Source organism: Nyctibius grandis, chromosome 28, assembly GCF_013368605.1.
Source record: "Nyctibius grandis isolate bNycGra1 chromosome 28, bNycGra1.pri, whole genome shotgun sequence".
Taxonomy (NCBI): Eukaryota; Metazoa; Chordata; class Aves; order Nyctibiiformes; family Nyctibiidae; genus Nyctibius; species Nyctibius grandis.
In genome coordinates, this window is record NC_090685.1 from 4,207,415 (window position 1) to 4,213,878 (window position 6,464).

Consider the following 6,464-nt stretch of genomic DNA (forward strand, 5'->3'; position numbering starts at 1 on the left):
ACAGGCCCAGCCCGTTGTCCCTACACGCAGAGGAGTACCCCTCTCTCTCTTACAATATTTTATTTGCCATGCATATATGCTATTTTACAGGGAAAGGTGTACTATCTTAATCTCCCTATCTAGCAATATCCATAACCATAATCATAAAAGTATCACTGAAGTGGAACCACAGAGTCCTGAGCAATCGGAATTGCAGGGAAGGGTCCAGATAAGATTAAAACAAACATTTATCTAGGGAGCACAAAGCCAGTTTCCATCAGCCTGCAGTGAAAGGTGACCTAAAATGTTTGGCTACTCACTTATCTCTGTTGGGTAAGGAACAGGACAGGGATAGGATAGGGATAGGATAGAGATAGGATAGATAGGATATTCTTTAAAAGGTCTTAGCCTGCTCCTTCATCTTAAGAGGAAAGACTAAATAGGCTTTTGGTGACCAGTTCTTTAAAATACATATATCTTTTTGTTTCCCCCCTCTCTACTTTTTTCTTTTAGCTTCAAAAAGCCCAGGCTCTGCCTCAGGCATTGCCCTTGATTTTGCCGAGAGTCCCACATGGGTGCTGGGAAGTTTCCCATGCTTTGGTGACAGGAGCCAAGAGGAGGCCGCTCGGGATCAGGTTTTTATTCTGAAGGACAGCTAAAGTGGGTTTGCAACTTTCTGTGCTTCTGTTTCTACATGTATGAACGTGGCAGGGTATTACTGATCTCTTGTAAAGCCTTTACACCTGTGGAGGAATAAACGCCTGACATTATTATTGCCATTAAATTAGTTGGCTGGGATTTTTCTTGCTTCCAAGCAGTTTTTAAGTGGAGGCGCAGCCTCAGTGAATAAATAACACGAAGCTGGAAGCAGCCTGACCATAAGCAAAGCAGCTGCCCAGCCCTGTCCTCAGGGAAGGTACAGTTCTCCTGCTTGCTGTCCTCTCCTCCCCAGCAGGACTTCAGCCTGTGTTTTAGAGCCTTTCTTAACAAGAAACAACTGTCTTCTGGGGATGAGTGCCTCTTCTCTCCTTTCTCTTCACTCTGACGCAGGCTGCACACTCAGGGCCACCACCCACAGCTCGAGCCCCGAGTGTGACCAGCCGGGAGGGGACAAGGGCAGAGAGGCAGTTTCCCGGCCAGATTGAGCAGGGCTTAGCAGCTTGGTGACGGCTCGGAGAGACGGAAAACAGGCCCCTCGCTGCTGGCAAAGCGCTGGGTTTGTTCGGAAAGCTTGTGGGCAAAGCGTCCCTGTGAATGCCTCCCCGCTGCCCTGCTCCGTCCCCGTCCCCGAGAGCTGCCCACTCCAGCTCCACGGCGTGGCATGGATTTTTTCACCCCTTTTTATCCACATGCAAAAAGCCTGGGAAGCAACTGGTGCTGGCACGGCCGGAGATTGTCTCCAGAAGAGCTGAACGTACTGGATGCAGTGGGCAGCCCAGTGCAAGCTGGGCCAAGCGCTGCTCGAGGCGTTATCAGGACCCGCGAGCCCCTGTGCTGAAATCTGCTGAGCCCATCTCTGTTCCCCTGCTCTGGCACCAAGCAGAAACAGCCCTCCCTGTCCTGCCGGCGAGGGGGTCAGGGATGCCTCGTTAGAGGACACAGCACCCCTGAGCTTCACCAGGCCCAGCCCGGCCGCAGAGATGCAGCCCAAGAGACCACAGCCGAAAAGACCTAAAATCTTTGGTGCAAACCTCACCCCCCTGGTGCTGGCTGCAAAATCCCAGTGCAGCCCGAGCCTCCTTTCCCTGTGCAGGTGGCTCGGGGACATGGGGACACACACGGTCAGTCACCAGCTACCTCTGCTGATCTGCCAGCTCCTGAAATTACCCAGGGTCAGAAACACTTGTGGCTGCTCCCCACAGGAGCTCATGCAGGGAGGTGAGCTGGTGTGGGGCTGCAGACACAGCAGGGTGATGGAAGCTCCTTGTGATGGAAGTTTCCCGGGGGAGGCACAGTTAATGCAAGAAACCTTTCCACCTCCTACTATAACTCCAGGGAGAGCAAGGAGGCTGCTGTCTCCTCTCTGGGTTCCTCTACAGCTGGGAAACAAACCCGCTGCTGGAAATCAAACCCCCTTGGCTTCAAGCTTCTGTCCCTGTGCCAGACCCTCGGGGAGCAGCTCTCCCACAGGCCAGCCAGGTCCCTGGCAGCAAGGATTGAGTCCTTCACAAAAACCTCTGCTTCTGCCAAACAGGTTCTGGACCTCATTAAGAGAAGGGAAAGTCACGATCATCCCAGAGAAAGTAAATCGGCGTTACCTGCGGAGAGCGAGGCGCGGGGAGCCGGGCTCCTGGGCTCCGGCAGCGGGGCCAGCGGGCACTGCCACGCTCCAGCTGCAGAAAGCGGCGTGTACCGCTCTCCCTCCCGTTGTTTTTATTTTGGCGATATGGTCTGAAGGTCGAAGGAAAAGTCCGAAGGAGTGGCTTGTGGCTTGTGGCAGGAAGTAAATGATTACCCTGCCACCGCTTTCTGAGGGAACAGAGGCACCGGGAGCTGGGGTGGGAGAGGAAAATCCCTCCTCGGGGGGATTAGAGGGCAGCTCGCTGGCAGGGAAGTGCGAAGGGTCAGAACAAAGTGCTCTGTTCACCGGAGGCTGCGCCAGGTCACATGCCGGCTCCTAGCAGAGGTAATGAGGCGTGGGTCACTCCAAAACACCAGCAAGACGTCCTGGATGTGGACATGACCCATTGCCAATCCACCAGCAATCCACAGAGCTTGCCAGCAAGGAAGGAGCTGGGCAAGGTGGAGCCTCGTCCCCTGGCAGCTCTGTGTCCGGGGCGGGAGATCCAGGGACTTTGACATGCTTGAACTTTGCAGGTGCGACAGTCCTACAACCCCACTTCTGCCTCCTGCGTGACCCTCCTCTGTCTCCACGCCCCCCACCCTGGGCCACATGTATGCAGGAACAAGCACTTGAGTAGCCAACGAGGACCGAGCCCCGTGGGCACATCAGGGCTGAGCCCAGAGGAGGCCTCTCAGAGCCAAAATCTGCTGCCCTCCATTCGCACCATCCTCCCAGTTCCTCTCCCTGCCCCTCTGCAGGTGCCCAGCACCAGTGGTCACCACATCCCTGCTGGGTGCCCAAATAACGGTTTCATGGCCGAGCATGCTGGTGGAATCGCTGCTGGTCACTGGTGGAGCCCCCAGTTCCTCACCCAAAATACAAACTCTGCACACACAGGGCATTTTCTGATTACCCAGGAAGGTTTCTTTTACCCTCAAAAGCTCTTTTACACCTGCCTCTCTCGTGGGAGTGGATCACGACGTAGCTGACCGATAGGTCCCACAGCTCTGAGGAAACACGAATGGCAGCACAATTCCTTGAGCGTTTGTCGAACTACTGACCTCTCGCCATCGGCACGTGCCTGTCTCAGCTGGGCCTGTGAATCCCAACACGGAGAGAAGAAAGAATGGGCAGGCCATTACAAAGGCAAAAGCGTGGGGTTTGATCACACAGGTGGGTACAAAGATGTGTAAAATCAGCCGATGGAGAACATTGGTGCCGCCGTCAAAATAAGCTTTTTTCTGAAACACTCTGGAACGCGTGATTTGGAGCATTCGAGGTTCATGAAGCCAAGACAGCCAGCTGCCACCGCAGCCGAGGGCTCCGGCCCCATGTGCGTGGGGAGAAGGCAGCGCCGTACCTGCCCCTCTGTCAGCTCCGGCACCGGCAGCAGCGTGAGGCGGAGCGGGCTCAGCCCTCGCCTCGCTCCAGCTCCTGCTGACAGTCCCGTTGGGTGGCACGGCCGTGCGGGAGCGCGAGGATAACAGAGAGTCGATATTACGCTCCTGCCTTGGGGAACGACCCCAAATAGAGTTCCCTATTGTACTTGAGGAACCGTAAAGACACAGAGGGAGAAATAAATCCGTTCCCTGCTAGTGCAGAGAGGGCCTTTGTTTGTCCCGTTCTTGGAGTGAGAAGGTTTAGGGGATTGCTGCAGCACATGACCAGAAGCTACGGAGCTGCAGACAAAAGCTGTTTGGAACAGAGATCAGACTCTGCCGTCGTGCTGGCTTTGCAGAAGATTTCTGCTTCATCCAAGTTAAACCTGCTGCTGTTTGGGGGTTTATTTTGCTCACTCCGCTGCATCCCCTGCTTTAAAGGCTGCTCATCTCCCACAACGCCGGGTTCTTGTGCGCTTTCACTGGCATCAGCACAGCATCAAAATGTCTGCTGGAAGGGGCTGCCTGTATTTCAAGCCCAAGTCACAAGGGTGGCACCAACAGCCACACTCGCTCCAGCCACGGCCAAGTTTAGAGGACAAAGCCTCAGCTTATCGCTCGGGCTTGCTGAGCGGGCTCGTTTCGCAAGCTCATCGCACGTCAGCTGCGAGCATGCGCCGGCACCCGGCAGAAACACGGAGGAAAGCGCTGGAGCAGAACTGACAGTGAGACAAAACCCGTTGGGGCTCTCTGGGTAATCGCTGGCTTTACCACAGCTGAAAACTACAGCGAGCCAGACGCTGAGGTGCCCTGTCATGCCTGGGACCTGCACAGCCTGCTGCCAGGCATCGCAGGGGAGGCAGAAATACCTCGCAGAGTCCCTCCAGCCATGCGGTATCTCTGCTCCCCAGGATGCAGGGGCTTGGGGGGGGCTGCGCCGGGGCGGGACGTGGGGATTTGAGGTGCCCTTGCAGGGGTTGAGGGCACTCTCTGCTCGTGCTCCCCTGCTCTGTGCCCTGAGGGACGGGGCAGGGGCACAGCAAGGAGCCCTTGGCTGCCCTGACTTCTCCCTCACTGTCACAAAAAAAAAGGCACAAATCATCTTACAGCCCCAAATACACTCAAAGCCGGAGCCGTTTCTTTTCCCAAGGCGGAAAAAAAGTGCTGAATTAGGTTTAAAACCTCTGCAAAGTTAAAGCTTCATAAAACGCTTTCCATCATCGTGTGCCCTGAACCGGAGAACCTTTGGCCCCTGAAAAACACAAAGACACGGGACAGGTTAGTCTGTGAGCATCCTGCATCCGCACACAGGCAGCTGCAAGGAGAGGAGAGCAAGCTGCGCTCCCACTGCGGCGTGGCAGCTGTCCTGGCTGCATCGTTTGCTTCCTGCAATCCAAATGAGGAACACGGAGAGAAACGGACCCTGAAGCCATGGCGTGCAAAGCAGATGCAAACCACAGCTGTGCAGAGGAGTGTGTTAACCTGCCAGGGCTCCCCAGCTCTCTGCTTGCTCCCAGGATCTGAGGCGTTATCTCAGCCCTACACAGGGCAGGGAGCAGATGGGCTGGATCTCCTCCCACAGGATCACAGACTGGTTGGGGTTGGAAGGGACCTCTGGAGATCACCCAGTTCAAAGCAGGGTCACCCAGAGCATGTTGCACGGAGTCGTGTCCAGGCAGATTTTTAATATCTCCAGAGAAGGAGACTCCCCACCCTCCCTGGGCAGCCTGTGCCAGGGCTCTGGCACCCTCACAGTAAAGAAGTTTTTCCTCATATTCAGATGGAACTTCCCGTGTTTCAGTTTGTGCCCGTTGCCCCTTGTCCTGTCACTGGGCACCACTGAGAAGAGTCTGGCCCCATCCCCTTGACACCCGCCCCTAAGGTATTTGTAAGCATTGATAAGATCCCCCCACAGTCTGCTCTTCTCCAGCTGAACAGCCCCAGCTCCCTCAGCCTCTCCTCGTAGCAGAGATGCTCCAGCCCTCTGACCGTCTCCGTACCCCTCCGCTGGACTCTCTCCGTGCTGGTCCCCTCTCAGCACCCGGGGCAGAAAGCAGAGCTGGAGCACAGAGCTTACGGCAGAAGAAAAAGCAGCAGGCGCCCATGAAGGAGGAGCTCCTCGCCCAGATGCACCGGCCGGTCGATGGGCCGGCTCCCGGGCCGCGCCGTCGGGCGAGGGCGCTGCGGCACCGCCGGGCCCCGGGCTGTGAGGGGGCGGGGGGGGACCCCGGCAGGCGGCGAGCGGGGCGGGCAGGGGGCGAGGGCGGCGGTGGGTGCCGGTGCCTGCCCCCGGGGCGGGGAATGACGGGACACCTGCGCCGGGGTGGGGGTGAGGTTGGGATTGAGGATCGGGGTGAGGATGAGGATGGGCGTGAGGTCGGGGAGGGAGATGGGGATGAGAATGAAGATGATGAAGATGGGGATGAAGATGGGATGAGGATGGGGTTAGGAGTGAAGATAAAGATGGGGATGAAGATAGTAAAGATGGGGATGAGGATGGGGTTGAGATTGGGGACGGGGATGAGGATGGGGATGAAGGTATGAAGACTATAAAGATGGGGATGAGGGTGGGGTTGGGATTGGGGGCGGAGATGAAGATGGGACACAGCTGGATACCCCCAGGAAAGGGAGCCGTCAAGGAAGGAAACGCGGCTAATCCAAGGGGGGCAAGACCCCCACCATGATGCCCCCCACCCACGGCACCACACCTCCCCGTCCCCACGCGGAATAAACCCCACAGTTCCCCTGCGCTTTCCTGTCGGAAGCTGCCCGGGAAACTGCCACGAAATGCTGTTTTTTCCGGGAAGGGACATCACCCCCCT